The 17,120-nt window shown below is 47.6% G+C and overlaps 1 protein-coding gene across 3 annotated transcripts in view; it reads left to right on the forward strand.

Annotated features, from left to right (window-relative positions):
* Window positions 1-17,120, forward strand: part of SH3BP4 (SH3 domain binding protein 4) — an 83,058-nt gene that overhangs the window by 20,884 nt on the left and 45,054 nt on the right. The window contains exon 1 of one of the 3 annotated variants that reach the window (XM_069103133.1): window positions 3,435-3,723. The exons of the other annotated variants lie outside the window; for them this stretch is intronic. The gene's annotated coding sequence lies outside the window, so the exon portion shown is untranslated. Of the gene's footprint in view, window positions 1-3,434; window positions 3,724-17,120 lie in introns of those variants that run through there. 3 annotated transcript variants of the gene reach the window in all.

A 17,120-nucleotide genomic window follows, 5' to 3' on the forward strand; every position in this document is an offset into this window, starting at 1 on the left:
TCCTTTGCTTCCTTGTGATTGGCCCTCTTTCCTTTGCTTCCTTGTGAGTTTTCTTTTGTTCTCTGCTGGGCACTTTTTGACTTTGTTCTTTTTCCCCTCCCCCCAAAGTCCCCTCCCCCAAGACCACAATAAAGGTTAGAGATGTTTCTCTATAGCTATAGCTATATTTATACACATACACATATACACACACATAGATAGACATAAACATTCCCAAACCTATTCTACTCCTGATCTTTGTTTTAATGTATATGCGTATCTTGTTTCCTGTCCCTCCTGCCTCCCCTACTTTACTTTTACCCACTACCTTGTCCTCATATGACTTGCCTACCCCCCTCCAAGGACGCCTCCCCTATCCTCCCATTCCCATAAATCTACCCTTCTATGGCCCTATTTACCTATTCCCTCACCCTCCCCTCTAAAATTCCCTCCCTTGTCCTCTCCCCCACCCTATGCCTCTGCTGTTTTATTTTTTCTGAATTAAGAAGACTTCTAAGTCTTAGAAGACTTCCCTCTTACATCCATTCCTGATAGAAGGAGGCTCCCAGAACTACCAGCCCTTTTTAAAACAGGCATTTATTAGGCACCTACTGTGTGCCAGGCAGTGTTCTAAGTTCCTTACAAATATATTCTCATTTGCTTCCCACTACAGCCTTGCGATGTAGGCCCCCATTTTGCTGATGAGGAAACTGAGACAGACAGGTTATATGACTTGCCCATAGTCATATAGCTAGTAAATATCTGAGGCTAGATTTGATCCAAGGTCTTCCTAAATGGAAATCCAGAGCTTCGCCCACTGCCCAATGGCCTAGATGGGCTTGGAAAAGGTTGCTTCTCCTTTCTGGCTGGCTCTCCTTGGTAGCAGCAGAGGCTTGGGTCAGACTCAGGACAGGGATCTTGAAGTTGGCACAGTGACCTGAGAGATTCTGAGCTAGAAGGGACCAGGGAGGGAAGTAACTTTGGCCAAGGTCACAGAGGTCTGAAGGTCACAGATGCAGATCTGGCAGGAGCGTGGAGGCTGTCACTGACCAGGTGCCTCATAGAGGAAGAGACCAAGGTCTAGAGGGCAAGTGACCCAGAGTGATCCAAGTGGAGTTGGCCTGGATTCAGACACAAGCCTTCTGCCTCCAGATCTCACCCCTTTCCTCATGTACCGTGATGTCTGGACCTCCCAGTTAAGACAGTTAAATTAACAGCCTCCTGTTAACTTCTGGGATTGCTTGTTCGAATATGAACATGGGACCACATGGCCAATACATTTATCGTTCCTGGCCTCAGTTTCCTCATCTGTAAAAGGGAGGATTCGTATTAGATCATCATTCTTTACACTTCTAACAGTCAAAGAGTAGATAAGACCTAGGTGACAAACCATGGTGGGAAAAAAATAGCCAGGCTTCTATGGGGCAATATTTGCTTTGCTTTATCTGTGTGTGTGTGTGTGACAGAGAGACGGGCAGGCCTGCATTTGGAGTCCAGAGGCTACTTGGGTTGAGTCCCAGAGTGCTGTGTGATTGATGCTGGGTACATCCCTCCCTCTCTCTGGTTCCAGTTTCCTCCCCATGTAAGATGAGAGACCCAGACTAGTTGGCTTCTGAGGTCCCTTCCAGACCTCGATTGTGATCAGACCTGGTGCAGGAAAGTGATTTCACAGAGAGAAGAGCTGCTGCCTTCAGCTGGATCCTGTCTGCCCCTTCCTTATAGGACAGAAAGGGGAAACTGGGAGATCCCATTGATTATTTTATTCCCAACCTTCAGGACTCTGCAGGTGGGGCTTTCTGTCCCAAGCTTGCAGGGGAATGGTTCCTCCTCAGTGTTGGAGGTTGGAGGGCCCCTCCAACAAGAGACAATGCTACTCTCTGACTGGCGGCTACCTGAGCTCACATCTGCACAGATGGCTCCTTGGGAGAAGCCTGACTGCTTCCCAAATGCTCTCCTCTCTCTCTGGGAGTCCTGCCCCCTGCTTTGTCACCCTGGTCTGAAACTGAGAACAGCTCTGCCAAACCAAATATTAGCTCCCCAGGGGCCCTCCCCCTTTGGGTTTGGAGGTGAGATTTCTATCAGTTCTCATAAAAGGAAGTGTGATGGTGCCTGGAAGAGAAAAATCTGCCGGTGTGTTCTCTCCCCACCCCCATCCCCTTCTCCACATCCAGAGTGTCTGGGTATGTGTCCGGGGAGGGGGAAATCAGCTGCCTTATCCTTTTAAAATGGGATGTATCTACTTTAAAAGTGGATTTATTTGGGAGGAGGAAACATCACCCAAGACACCCTTTTCTTCTTTCTATGCGCGTATGTCTTCTCCCTCCTCCCACTCCGACCCCTATCCCATGCCTGCTGTCATATAATGGGGTTCAGCGAGGATCCCCAGCCTTGGAGCTCACCCAGCTTTGTCCTGCTCCAGGAAGTTCATAGGAGCATGGATTGAGGCCTGTGAAGGCCTCCAGAGTCAGTCTAATCCAATCCTCTTGTTTTACACAAAAGGAAACTGGCCCAGAGAAGCTGAAGCCCCCGGCAGCCCTGAGGATGCCCCCTTCCTTATTCTGACCCATTCTGAAGTAGATTTCTCACCCTCCATAGCTTTTACCTCACTTTTCAGTGAAACCCAAGTGCAGGTTGATTGAATTATTGTGATCTTTGGGCTGGGAGTAGGAAGACAAAGTGAGATGGTCTCCCTTGCTCTCCCCTTGATCTCCCGGGCGTTTAAAGTCCAACTCTGAGTCCATGAATATTTATGACTCTTTCTGGGCATTGCAGCCTTCTCCAGCCCCCTCCCACTGTGGCAACCCTAGCCCTGCTTACATTGGCGATTCCTTTAGATCTTCACAAGAGCCTGGTGAGGGAGGCATTACCAGTGTGGCCATCTCTGCTTTACAGATGGGGAAATAGAGGTTCAGAGACTGAAAGATTTGTTCATAATTGAACATTAAATGGAGAAAATTGGCTAATGTCTAGGGTCTTCCTGATCACAGTGCTGGAGCTCTGTGCTTTCTGTTTACCTAATAAATATTTGCTTTCTTCTGCTACCTGTGGCTTCAAGGCCTCTAGGTCCTCAAGTGTGGCCCTTTAAGTGAATCCAAACTTCACACTACACACATACACATATACACACATATACACACACTCCTAGCACCATACACATTAGAAGTTAGTATGTGTAACATTACAGACAGCTTCTTTCAGGCCAAGAAGATAAAGTCCTAGCCTTATCTCACAACAGTGACAGTCCATATGATTGTTACAAAACACTTTAAAGAAATCATTCCCCTCCCCCTACCTACCTTTTTTTAAAATCAGGAGTTTTTCTATGCCATGGCTCTGGCTTAGGGTACAAAGTCCCTTGCCTCTGCGCCCCAGACACTCTTATTTCCCTTCTGTGGGGTTTCATTCCTCCTTTCCAATCTCCCAGAATGCCCTGCACTGATCTGAACTGAAGCTCACCTGTCTCTCCTTCAAGACTTCCGTCCTGACACATGAAGCTTCGGGCTCTAGGGAGCTCTCTCCTCGAGGCCATCAGCACTGAACCGGACGCCCCCTGGGGTCGCTTGCTCTTTCTCAGTGCCTTCATTTTACAGATGAGGAAGATGAGGGTCAGAGAGTGGACATGACTCAGGATCCCAGGCTCTGATTTCAAATCCAGAGCTAGGACACTCATCCCAAAGATCCCTGTGGAAGGTACTTCTGGTGTCAGCATCAAGAAGGATGTCTAAAGGGGAATGGATGCCAAAGGTAAGGAGAGCTAGGTGTTTGTGGTGGTGTATGCTTTGGTCAACAAAGAGGCTTCTAGTAGCATCGTGGGCCTGGAAATACAAGTGAGTCAAGGGATGCCAGAGACCTTGGAAAGGTCTTGGCGGATCACTGGATGAGAGACAAGAGGGGGAGATCCAAGGGGGCTCCCGGTTACACTCCCAACCAGGAAGGCAGGTGCAGGAGCAGTCTTTGGGAGATGATAGGGAGTGGGGCTTTGGATGTGTCATGTGAATGAGCTACTGGTGGGCATTCAGTGGAAATCGGTCTACGCAACTGTGCGATTTGGATTGTTACTTCATCGGGCTAGGGAGCTCTGTCCATGCAGTCTTAGAGTTCAGCCCAGGCTCCTACTGCTAGTATTTGTGAAGGAAGATGTGACCCATTGACTTTCTGATGCCCACGTCCGGTCCTTCACACACTGTCCCGAGGGAAAAAATCATACAGATGTATTTGCTCAAGTTGTGTTGTGTATCATTTACTAGAAGCTTTGACTTTTAAAGTTCAGATAAAGTTTTACATTTCCTGGCTTTTTGGTCACTTCTTTTGCCCTTCTCTTCACCATCTTCACTTCTGTTTATTGGTACTGAAGCTATGATTAGAAGTGCCATTGTGGCATGGTGGAAAGGTGGATTGGGAATCAGGAGATCCCCCCTTCGATGTGTATTAGCTGGGCAGCCCAGGGCAAGGCAATGACCTGAGCCCTACTTCTCCTGTCTGTTAAATGGGGCTGCTTTAGGGCCATAAAGGAGACTATATGTAAAAAGCTTTGAACGTCTGAAAGCGCCATATTAATGTCAACTGGGAGTCATAGGTAGATACCTAGGAAGGTTCATTGGTAGGGCAGCTGGGTGGCACAGCAGATTGAGTGCCAGGACTGGAGTCAGCAGGACCTGAGTTCAAATCCTGCCTCAGACACTTCCTAGCACTGTGACCCTGGGCCAGTCACTTCACCCTGTTTACCTCAGTTTCCTCATCTGTTAAATGAGCTGGAGAAGGAAATGGCAAATCACTCCAGTGTCTTTGCCAAGAACACCCCAAATGGGGTCACCAGGAGTTGAACATGATTGAAACAACTGAACAGCGTTTTCACTGGTAGAAGGGTTTTCATCCAGAGATTTCCCTACATTGTAAAAGTGTCGGGTTCACTTTTGTTTTGTAAATTCTTATCATTATTTTCATCATCATTGTCACTTTGTCCTCTGCTGGCCCAGTCAGATCTGGTGGGGGATGGAAGAGCTCTGTGGGCTATATTTAGCCCACTACAATAAGGGCTTAAGGTCATCCCTCCTAATTCCAGGATTCCCCCCATGGAAGTTCTCTGGCCCCTCATCTTATGGGCACCTGAGGAAATCTGCTGCCAGTGTGGTGACAGCCTGTGCCCATGGCATGGACCACATGCCCTGAATTTTTGAGGAGGGGGTGGATTTCAAGAAAAAGGGATTTCAAAAGGGTCCCTTTAGCACCAATCTTTGATCCTGTAGGGCCGGATTTTGGGTTCAGGGAATACATTGCTTTATCTTCTTTTCCTCCAAAACAAGCCTCTGATCCTCCCCATGCCCCACAGACTGGCCATAAAGTTTGTATTGGGGGTATTTTTACATAGTTTAACCAAAGTCTCTCCTGTACTTTTGGAAACTGAAAGTAATCTTCCCTCTCTTCTTTGGTTGAATTTGTGGAAAAACATGGATCAAAACATGTGTGAACATAGAAAGACATCATAGAATCAGAGCTGAAAAAGGACCTTGCTTAACATCCAGTCCAACCCCTTATGGCTTCTATAGCAGAGGACACTGGGGCCCTGAGAGGTAGTCACTTATCCCAGGTTGCCCAGCTAGTGGTGGCAGAAATCATGTCTTTAAGGTCAAGTCTCCAGTGTGGACTTGAGGAGGGGCTCTTGCATACCACCGAGACTGGCCCACTCCTTCCTCTTACAGCTAAGGGAGGCTGGGGAGGGGCTACTTGCCCAAGGTTTAAAGCTACTAAGGAGCAGATTCAGAACCTGACTCCAAAGGGGAGGTCCTTACCCTGACTTCTGTGAACTTTTTTAGAACAAAACCCAACAAATACTGAATGGCAGCACACAGCTTCCTTTGTGGTCCTGACTTTATTTGTTGCATTTAAGAACATGATTCTCCATAAAGTCCTGGCTTTACCAGCCTCATTGCCCATAGAGTTCCAGACATACAGAAAGGCCAAGCACTCCCTAGTGTTGTGCCACAGAATGTTTTTTATCAAGCCCTGTGGTCAGCTCCTCCCCTGCTGTGGATTTCTGATAAACTACATGTCACTTCTAAGGGCTCTCCCGGGTCCTTCTAAACCTATGATTCCAGGCCATTCAATCAAGGTGCTTCCGTTTTTTCATCAGTCAAATGGAATTGGGAGGTGGGGGCTCGTCGTGATTGGGTCATGGGTTTGCTTCTCATCTCTCTGGGTTCTATTCATTTTCTGTGCAGCCTGGCTCCTCTGCCGCTTGATCTCAAGCTTTCTGATTTGTATCCACAGGTTATTAGGGCCTTGTGGCTTGGAATTCCTCATGGGGTTTTGTCTCCCAGCTCCACTTGGCCCATTTCTGTTATTGTAAACTTCTTTTTGGTGGATGGGTGTTTTCTTTAGCAGTCACCTTGCATTGAAGACAACCTGAACGTCAGTCTGGGTCAGAGAGACCACGGGGTGGTGACCCTGAGAGGTAGGGTCTGGTGTGGGCTGTTTGATGTTGACTGGACCCTTGTATGCTGTGGCCCTCCTGGGTCTGCCTTTCTTCTCTTCCAACCTGGAATCATTGGGCCAATTCCTTCATTCTTTCTGATAGCTTTGCATTAATGCTAATTATGATTACAGGAAGTGTTGAAACAAGCACAGTTAGGACAGCCCCATAGGAAATTTGTGCTTGGCTTCCTGTGGGGCCTGGTGGCAAGGGGTCCTGGGCCTGCCCATTCCTGCGCTCAGTAAGAAAGCCCAAGTAAAGCCCGGATGATCACTTGCCCGGGATGCGTGGAAATGGGAATTTTGTGTAGGCGGCAGCTGGGTCTTAGAATGGATAGCTACCTGCACTCAGGACAGCCTGACTTCCTTGCTAGTATAGCATATGATCCTGGGCTAGTCACTTTACTGGAAAGTGGTGGCCTTTTCTTGTTTTCTGGTTCATCTGTCCAACGATGGGATTGAACCTGGCCTCTAGAATCCATCTAGTAATTGACTAATATTAATGCTTAAAACTTTTGAAGCAATTTAGCAAGCTGTTAGTAAGATTTTAGAACATTTTAAGAAAATATTTTAGAAAAAAAACCAGTATTTTAGACAAAAAAAAATGTTTTCAAAAGTTGAATAGGTTTAGAAGACTTACTTTAACAATGTGGGCCAATATCAGATCTGAATCCGGAAACGGACCTGGTAAATTTAGAGGACTCTAGGTCAAGACCTTTGAGGGAGTACAAGGCAAGACTTCTATTAGCGGGCAGAACATTATGGAAGCCTGCCCCCTCCCCACCCCTGAGCCGGAACAGATGGTGTATTTGTTTCATAATCATGCCCTGTCCCTCGTGGTAGAAAACTAGCAGCTTGCAGAATGACTGGAGGGAGGTTAAGTATAGCTCTGCTTTCCAAGAGGACCCCCTCCCTCTGGGCTCAGCACGTTGGTTCCAGGGCCTAATGGGCCTTTAGACTCTGCCAGAACTGCTAGGGAGAGTGTGTCCAGCCTGCTTGAGCTGAACAAGAATTCCTGGCGTTCTCGAGCCTGAGCCTGAGCTGGAGCCTGAGCGGTGTAACCTTAAGTGGCCCAGACATGAGAATTACATGGTGCAGCAATAGCCAGCCCCATCTGGACAAGGTCAGCTTTGGGGACGATCTGCTCAGGTGCTTCCCAGGCCAGATGCAGCGGTCATGTGACTGCTTTCCCCCAAACATGCGCAGGCTGGTAAATTTCACTGTGTTCATTTCTTCCTGGCCTTGGAAATCGACTCGCCTGGTTGATGGGAAAGCAGGGAAGGCAAGATGATTTGTTGCAAAAGGACCAGGGTTAGCTAGAGCTTGGACTTTGGAAACTTTAGTATGTCAGAAATGTAGCCATGACTGAAGTAACTGTAACCACTCTTTGAGGAAGTCCTGAAGTGGGTAACAAAGATCTCTGCAAGCTAGAGAGAGAAGGTATGCCTGGGTCCTATTACGCCCAGGGTGGGGAGAGCTGCTGCTGCGAAGACCAAGACAAACAGCACCAGCTATTGGAAAGGGGGCAGAGAGGAGCCTCCAGGTTCAAAACGCGCCTCTTCCTACCTCCTACTGTGCGCCATGGGCAGGCCACCTTCCCTGAGTCTCAGTTCTTCATCTGTAAATGGGAGAGAGCAGTAGCCTGGGGCTGATGAGGGAAGGCTATAGGTTCAGCAGGAACTCTGATCTTTATCTAAGACCAGAAAGCCTGTGATTCAGTCTGGAAAGAATTCAGCCCAAGCCGACTTGAAGTCCGGGTTGTAAAAGTTTATTGTACGCTTTACAGTGGGCAAGGGTCCTTAGGAGACCTGCAGGGTTAAAGAAGACACAGGCATAGCTTTAAGGAGTTAAGGCTATTCATTAGGTGTCAATTATGCTGACCAGGTGAGAAGAGGGTGGGATTAAGGAGGAGGTAAGGTGGGGCCAGTGTTTAAAGGAACATGCACTTTTAATGTCAACTGCGCAGGCGAAGAAGCCCAAGGGGGGGCTATCTGGAGGTGTGGTTTTAGGTTTGAAATGTCACTAAATCAGCTAGAGATCAAGGGCTGACAGAGAAGTGCCCAGTCTGCCACCCATCAGTGTCGTGTTTGACAGGATTGATGTCTGGGAACCAAGGCTAATGAAGACCCAGTATGTGGATAATTGCTAAGGAGTTAACCTAGAGATAGGGCACCAAAGGATTCATGGGGGCAGCAGGACACTATACAAGGGGGAGATAATAGTTGCCTGAGCTGGAATGTTTTCATAGGTATAGCTTGTTATTGTTCCAAGCTGAGATAAACAATTCATGAGTTGTTGATGGGCAGAGTTCATGCTCTGAAGCTGGTGGGGGGGGGGGTGATTTAAACTGGTTTTACAAAGACTGATGTGGCGAAGTTTTACAGACTGATGTTACAAACATAGATCCCAAGCACCCCATCAGGGCTGTGGCTAGAACTCTGGGGAAGGCTTGAGTTTATCTCTCCCTCACCCCAACTTCATTTTTTGGGGGGAGAATCTTCTTACCTTCCATGTCATGCTCACAACGTTATGACCAGCCTTGGTCTCCTGAAACCCAGCCTCTGGTACTGTTAGACATCCCCAAGTCGATGTTACCTAGGCATGTGGAACTCAATATATCCAAATGGAACTTTTCTTTTTTCTATCTTTCTATGTAAGGAAATACTTTCCTTCAAACCACATAGCCCCCCTCAGCTCATCCCTCTCTTCTGCCAACCACCACAGCCAAGCAGCTTGTCAAGCTTTGCTCATTCTCCTTCCATGCTCTGTCTTCCTCTCTGTGCCCTTCTCCTCAATCCAGCATCACCTAGGCATCCTCACCTGCCTTCACTTGGACTGCTGAACTGAGGCAAGTACAATGGACCAGGCGGTCATTGTACAATGACCACATTGACTCATAAAAGTCCCCAGCAGATGGAAGGAACCATGATGTGTGTGATCCAATTGGAGTCAGAATTAAATCCACCCTGGGAGCCATGCTTTGGAATATTTCAGCTCTTATTATCTTCATTATACTTAGATAATTGACCTCTTTGGAATTGATTGTTGCATGTGGTATGAATCCTAATCACTTTCTTTTTTGCTGTACTTAATTGCCTTCCAATTTTACCAGTAAGTTTTACTGCATAAAGATTAGGCAGCATGTCACCCAAAGGGCAGTAGAGAGGTATGGTGCATGTCAAAACAGAATACAGTGGAGTACTAATGGCAAGTTGTGTGTGTGTACAGGAAGTGGTGGAAGTGAGATCAGTGATATACAAGTATAAGAGCCGTGAGCCCAGTCATGTTGGAGGATCAAGGAGGATCAAGCAGCAGCCCATGCACGACTTCCATCCCATGGAATGTCCAGAGATTAGAGGACATGTCGGGAGCAATCCCCTTGGAGCATAAGAGTCGCTGGGAAAGATGATACGTTTGCTCTCCATTCTATCTGAAGGAGAAGGCATTTCAGTGAATCTGGGCAGATCTATTGAAATATTGGACAAATGGTCTTCTTGCTAATATTGAGAGATTTTTCCTTGGTTGTACTGCTGGCTTTTCTGTTCTGCTGGAGTGATCTGGTAATATCCGTTAACATTTGTACCTTGTATTAAGGCTGATTTTTGCCGTTTTAATCCACTACCAGATATTTTGTATATCAATCATCATTTTTGATGTGACTTTAGGAAAGATTTTGTAAGGTGGAGAACCTTCATCAGAGAGTAACTGGGATAGTGACAGGGTTAGAGCTTACACCAGCCATTCAAGAGTCAGTTGAGAAGCTTGAGGAGAAAAAAGGTTTACTCATGCAGTGATCCCCTTCCTGTTTTATTATAGTTATTTTATTTTTTAAATAACAGCAATAATTCTCATTTGTGTTCTGTAGCCTTTGCTTTTCTTTATACGTCATCATAGTTTTGTCATGCTATAAAATAACCCATTGGGTGGTTGGATGACTGCCATAGATAAAACCTGGAGAGTTGGAAGAGGCCATCCACTCCCACCGCCTCATTTTTATAGACCTCCTCATTTATCTCTCTGAGGCGGAGCGATCAAGTGACTTGATCTAGGTCACACAGCCTTTAAATCTGCCATCATGTATTTGGGATAAGATTGACCTATTGACTTTGTTGGTTTGACTATGTTGGGGGGGTGTGTGTGAGTTTGAGTGGGTGTCTGAGTGTGTGTGTTTGTTTGTGTGTGTGTGGTGTCTAGGAAACTTTACTTAAAGTTAGGAATTCCTGCCTCAGATGCTTTAGCTGTGTGACCCTGGGCAGTCATTTAATCTCTGTCCAGGCCTCAGTTTCCTCATCTGTAAAAGAAACATAATAGCACCACCTACGCACAGGGTTGTTGGGAAGATCATTGAGCTGCCATATGTAATGCACTTTACAAACCTTAACAGGCGATGTAAATGCTAGCTTTGATTATTATCATGCTGTCTTCCCTTTTTTGGGTCATTTTTTTTTCCTGAGCTGAGTATTGCTTTTCTAGGAGAGAACTGCACCTTCAGGTTTTTACTTTAACATACAAAAACAATCCCTAAAACACCTCTGTTCTCACATTGGGTGAGGTATGGTGGCGTTAGATGGGCTAAGTGTGATTTTTTTTTTTCTGTAAGTTTTTCAGGCCCAAACTTTTGTAATGAGAATGGAGCTATATTTAGAAAGAGGCAGAAAGTTGAGACTGTTCAGCGTGTGTTAGGTGCAGGGTATTGCAAAGGTGTAGAGCATTTCCCAGGCCTGAGCTGGAAGCTCTTTGGTTCCTGGTGAGGGAGCTGATCCCAAAGCTCTGACATTCCTTGTCTTAACAGATGCTAGGCCTCGACAGAGCCTCCTTAAACCCCAGGCTGCAGATTCTCAGAATTGTGGCAGACCTTGGAAGCAATCCATCCAGTTTAATCCACATCTGGACAAGAATCCCTTCTGCAGAGAACCTGAGAATTTAGTCGTCTAGCTTTTGTCTGAACATGACTAATAACATGCCTCCCCAAGCAGCCGTTTCGCTTTTGGACATTTATGATGGTTCAGAAGTCTTTGCTGAAATCAAGCCTAAATCAGCTTCTCTGTAACTTACAAGTGACATGTCTTTATGGCATTACTCTAGAAGTGGTTCCCTGGTGCTGCGTCCTTCCCTCTGCCTCAGGTCATGCACGTCTTCTCAGGTTTCTCTGAATCCATGCCCTCGTCATGGCTTACAATCCAGTTGTATTCCAGCACAGCCCATACTAGAACTTGTTTCATTGTTCCCAATGGACAGACACTTTCTCAGCCTCTAGTTCTTTTGAATGATCTTGCTGAGCTCCTGCCCTTTGATGTATCAAATTTACATTTGATAAATAAATCAAATTTATTTACAAATAAATAAACAAACCTAGCACACAGATACTGTAGCAGCTGACGACTTCAGCTCTTCCTGGGAGAACAGGGGTTCCCAACCATTCATGGTCCCTGCACCCATTGGCTTTCACTTAGGAAGTCTTCTGGTACCCCGAATTCAGTGGGAAAAGAAAGTCTAGATTTATTATGCACATTTACATGTAAAAAGAGCCCTAGGACCAGAACTAATTTAATCAGTGTAGTGAGCTTGCAAGTTCCCTTCTTCACCTCCAGGGCAGCAGCATTTTTACAAGAGAGCCCTGAGAAGGAAAGGGGTTTGCCAAGTTTGTGTCAGCAGACTTGAACCCCCACGTTCTCTGGCCACTACACTATCCTATGCAGATAAGAAGAAAGAGAGGATTTCAGTGGAACAACAGACTTACTCACAAATATTCCCTGTGCCCGCCACAGACTTCTAGGCTGGGGAGTTCGTGGTCTTCCCCCATGCTGGGGGATTCTGTGGCAGATGGAGACTTCAGCTCTAGGGCAGCCTCACCCAGGCTTCCCTCTATCTCATCGCTGTCTCTGAGGCCACTAAGGGTGTAAACAGCTGCTGGTGAAGCTCCCAGGAAGGGCTGGATGGCTGTGGTGAAGAAGACAACACATGCTTCCCAGACGCAGAGTGAAGCAAGAGAGGAGAGTGAATGGCTTCCCATTCCAGTAAGAAGCCAAATAATCTTTATTTAATTATTTTTAGGTTTGTTGGTGAAATCTCAAGAGAGGGAGCAGACTTGTGCCTTAGCCAGTTTATGGAGCCATGATGGCATGGGGTAGAGCTGAAAAGGCCCCAGGTCCAACTCTCCCGATTTAAGTCTGAGCAGACAGGAAATGAAATGACTTGCCCAAGGTCACAAGGCAGTAAGTGACAAATCTGGGATTTGGAACTTTGGCCTTTGAGTTCAAATCCAGCACTTTCCACTGAACTACACTGCCTGAGTCATCTTTTGACCAGTTGGAAAGGAACAGAAAGAAGATGGCTAGATTTTAAATGTAAAAGCACCTGGTTCAGTTGTGTGGAGTATTTCTTAAATATGAACCTTGAGATCAAGATCAAGAACAGTGGGGAGAGGTTGCAGAGGGAAGGGGAGGGGAGGAGAAAGGAGTAAGTGATTTTGATCCTCACAACCCTGTGACACAGCTGCTGTTATTGACAGTTTGGGGATACTGAGAAAAACGGGGGAAGTGACTTGCCCAGGGTCACACAGCTAGTAAATTCTAAGGCTGGATTTGAACTCAGGTCTTCTCTTATCTCCTTGACTCCAGGGAGTCTTCTGTCTCTGCATCACCTATCGGCCTCAGTCTAGGTGTGTGATGCCTGGAAAACCTTACTGATCACTAGAGACAAGTGGAAAGGGCTACTTTGGAGGTTCTGGGCTCCCCTTCTTAGGACATCTTTAGGCAGTGAGTGAATGGCTGTCATTCTTTGTGAATGTCAGAGCAGAAATGCACATTCAGGTGAATGCTGCCTTCTTCCACAAGGGTCTGTGGGCTTCAGTCTTGTTCCTCTGTTCCAAGGACTGAGGTTACTATGAGAGAGCCAAAAAGGAGCTTACCTTCTGTGGGGAATAACAACATATACACGGATAGAATAAAATACACATACTGTAATATTCTGAAGATGGATGGGCAAGAGAAAGTGAGCATGTAAGACAGGTGAAGGAATGAGTGGCTTGTGAAGGCCCTTTGAGCTCCCCATCTCTGATCCTTCTTTTGGGAAGTGGTACCTGAATCTTCAAGGGGACTAAGGGTGCTGGCAGCCAGCAGTGAGGAAAGCCTTTCAGGCCCTGAGGGCACAGCCTATGGAAAGGCCTGGAGGTGGGAGATAAAGAGTTGAACTGTGGCTAAGTCTTTGCAGTTTTGGCAGACAGAAGTTCTTAGGAAAAGGCATAGAAAGAGATTGAACCTGCGGGAAAGATCAGGATCATTATTAGTTTATGTCTTTGCACTGAACTTTGATAAAAAGGTCACATGTGCACTCCCGAGCCCTTATGTAAGGATGCTATTGGCCTCTCATTGCATTTCCTAAATGAAAACGGTGAGGACCAAAGAGCAATTCCTCGCCTCCACTCCAACTGCTGAGTCTGCTCCCATGCTTGGGCAGAACCCTCGGCCACTCATGACCAGCCTGGCTGTTCATCCGTCTGAAGCCACTTTGATTCATTCATTCAACAAGTCTTTGTTAAATTCCAGTTGAGTCTGGTACAGGCACAGAGACTAGAACAGTTTTATCTCATAACGGGAAATCCTGTGCATGGAAGCTTAGATGTATCCAAAGCCAAAGAGGGCGCTAGTGAGTGGGGGGAGTGTCAGGATTGTCAGGGAAGTAGACAAAGATCAAGAGGGAAGGTACACCAGGCAGGGGACGCAGCCATGGCCATGGCGGCCTGTGCCCGGGGGGGTCACAGACAGCTCTTTAACAAGCTTCCTAGGCCCTTTATGTACCCTCATTTGAGGCTCACGACATCCCTGTGAGGAGTAGGTACCAGCAACATTGTCCCCATTTTCCAGATGAGAAGATGGAGGCTCAGTTCAGTGATGAAGGGACTCATCATGGTTAGAAAGGCTGGGCCAGGGCACACCCTCACCCAACTTCTCATAAGTACAGACAGAATATGGGGGGGAGCTAGAAAGAATTGGATTTGGAATCATCGGACCTGACGTTGAAACATGCCTGCTACTTTTACCCCCTGTGATTTTGGGTCTGTGCCTTGGTTTCCTCATCTGTAAAATGGGGCTGGCAGTCCAGGGGAGTGAGTGCTGACCTGCAGGAGTAAGAGCTGGCCCCGTCCCTTGGCTCCAACTGCAGTATTCCTGGACCTTGATTCACCCTCTTCACCACCCTGGGCCTCAGTTTTCCTGCTCTGTAAAATGAGGGAGTTGTGTTTCCGTGGCTTCTGAGGTCCCTTCCACCGCCATGATCCAAACAGTAATTAGTCTGTAACTGGGTGTGCTAATGATAGTCCGTGGCGGTCCTGAGGCTCCGTAAGCACTCTGCTCCGTGAGCATCAGCTGTTTTGAAGTTTGCTGGGTTTTGTTGTTCTGGACCAAAGATACATTTCCCGTCCCAGCCAGACTGTGCCTGCTGGGAAGCCTGAGAGTGAGGAGGGAGAGTAGGGAGGATTGGTTTGTTCGCCTCCTCTCGCACCCAGGGAGTGAACATTGGTGACACACCGGCCTCTGTGGGCCCGGGACACTTCCCCAAGTCCTGCTCAGTGATTCTCGGGCCCAGGAAGGCCGTGGCAGATGGGGAGTGTTGGCTCCTTTAGGGAGGGGGTGGACAGAGCCTGGCTTTCTTCAGCCCCTTTACAGGCTCACAGAGGCCTCCAGTGAGTCCTCCTTTTCTTGTTACCTGTCACTTGGGCCCTTTCTCAGAGAGACCCTGGGGACAGACCTAGATCTGGGAGGGAGATCTGAGGTCACAGAGGAGAAACTGAGGCCCAGAGAAGTTAATGACGGTCAGGATTTGAATGGGGGTCCTCTGACCCCAAAGCCAGTACTGTTTCTCCTGTAATTTCCACTCGTTTTATATTTCTGCCCTGGGCACGACTCCCCAGACTTTAGCGGTGTCTCATTGCCTGTAACTGTGATTTAGACCCATGATAATTTTGTAACTGAAGGTTCCCCTTGGCTTTGGGTTTGCCCCAGGCTAACCACAGACATCGTCTCACACACCCCAACTAATGCCTGGTCTTAAAAAGAAAAAAATCCTTTAAAAATGCAGAATTATTTAAGGGGGTGTCAGGTGTCTGGGACACTCATCCTGCCCTTTCTAGAGTGAGCCCTGGAACCCTGGGCCTGTCCTCAAGCCCCCTAGGGCCAGCAAAGGGCCGCTTTACAGGCAGATATCCCCATCCTTGGTCTAGTGCTGGCAGTGTTTGGAAGTGTTTTCTATCCCTGGCTAATCACAAGACCCAGAGGTCTGTCACCCCCCTCCCCCCGCCCACTGCGGCTTCCTCCTGTACGTCATGAGAATCTTGGTTGTCTCCAACTTTCCCCGTGACAGTTTCCAAAGCAGGATGACTGGAATCATTCCACATTCCAGGCTTTGAGGACTCATGACCCCAGGAGTGGTTTCTGCTGTACCATGAGTGGCTGAGTCCTTTCCCCAGCCCGGCCACTGGATCGCGGGTCCCTGGCAACTGCCTCCACCCCAGCCGTCTCTCCAGTCCATCATGTGAATGTGGGGCCTCCGACTTCACTGGTAGGGACTCAGAGCCCTTCATCCAGGCCCCCCGGCTCCAGGCTGGCTTCTGTCTTCCCTCCTAAGTGCTCTTACTCACCCTCTGCTTGGTCAGAGAGTATGACTCCCGTGTAGACTCTATAATCCGGGAAAATGTCGAGGCCTTGGAGGAATGGATGGGATGGCCTCTGAAGATCCACAGTCCGTCTGCAGATTCCTGGATTGCAGGCCCATGGTCAGGAAAAGAAAAAGAAAGGCAGCCCCCACCCCCCATTTGTGGGTCTGGCACTTCCTCAGGTGCCCACAGGGGCACTGACCTCACTCATCTATTTCTGCCCAGTTGAAATGCTTCCTATGGAACAATAGCTGGAAGCCGCCGTGAAGCAAATAGAGGCTCCAATGTGAAGAAAGACTTCGTCCCAGTGAGAGCTTGTCCCCAGATGGCCCGGGCTGCCTGGGGTGGGGGGGCTGCGGGGGGGGGGGGGGGGGGGGGGGGGGGGCTTTTTTGGGGGGGGAGGGGCGGTGGGCGGGGCGGGGGGAAGGGGCTGGCGGCGGTGGGCCGCAGACCGAGGCTACCATGACCACTTGCCAGGGATGTGGATATCGGCAGGGATTTTTTATTTAGATCGAGTTTTCGTTTATTTTGTTAAATCTTTTCTAATTACATGTAAGAAAAATTAGCATTCCTTTTTAGAAAAAAAATATTTGAGTTTCAAATTCTCTTCCCCTAGTCCTTGAGAAGGCAAGCAAGATGATATTAATTATACATGTGCAGCCATGCAAAAAACATTTCCATATTAGCCTTGTTACAAAAGAACGCACGCACGCACGCACACACACACACACACACACACACGCTAAAGTAAGTATGAGTCAGGAAGATGCCTCTTCCTGAGTTCAAATCCAGCCTTAAACACTTAATAGCTGTATGACCCTGGACAAGTCACTTAACCCTGTTGGCCTGTTTGCTCATCTGTAAAATGGGCTGGAAAAGGAAATGCAAACCAATCCAGGATCTTTGCAAAGAAGACCCCAAATGGGGTCACGGGACAGTCAGACATGACTGAACAACAACAAAGTAGGCTTCAATCTGGGTTTTCTGCGATATTTCTTTTCTTTTTTTTTTTTTTTTAAAG

Source organism: Petaurus breviceps, unplaced genomic scaffold (genome assembly GCF_028583685.1).
Source record: "Petaurus breviceps papuanus isolate PSGF00001 unplaced genomic scaffold, PetGlider_PUasm1.0 567, whole genome shotgun sequence".
In the NCBI taxonomy this organism is placed as follows: Eukaryota; Metazoa; Chordata; class Mammalia; order Diprotodontia; family Petauridae; genus Petaurus; species Petaurus breviceps.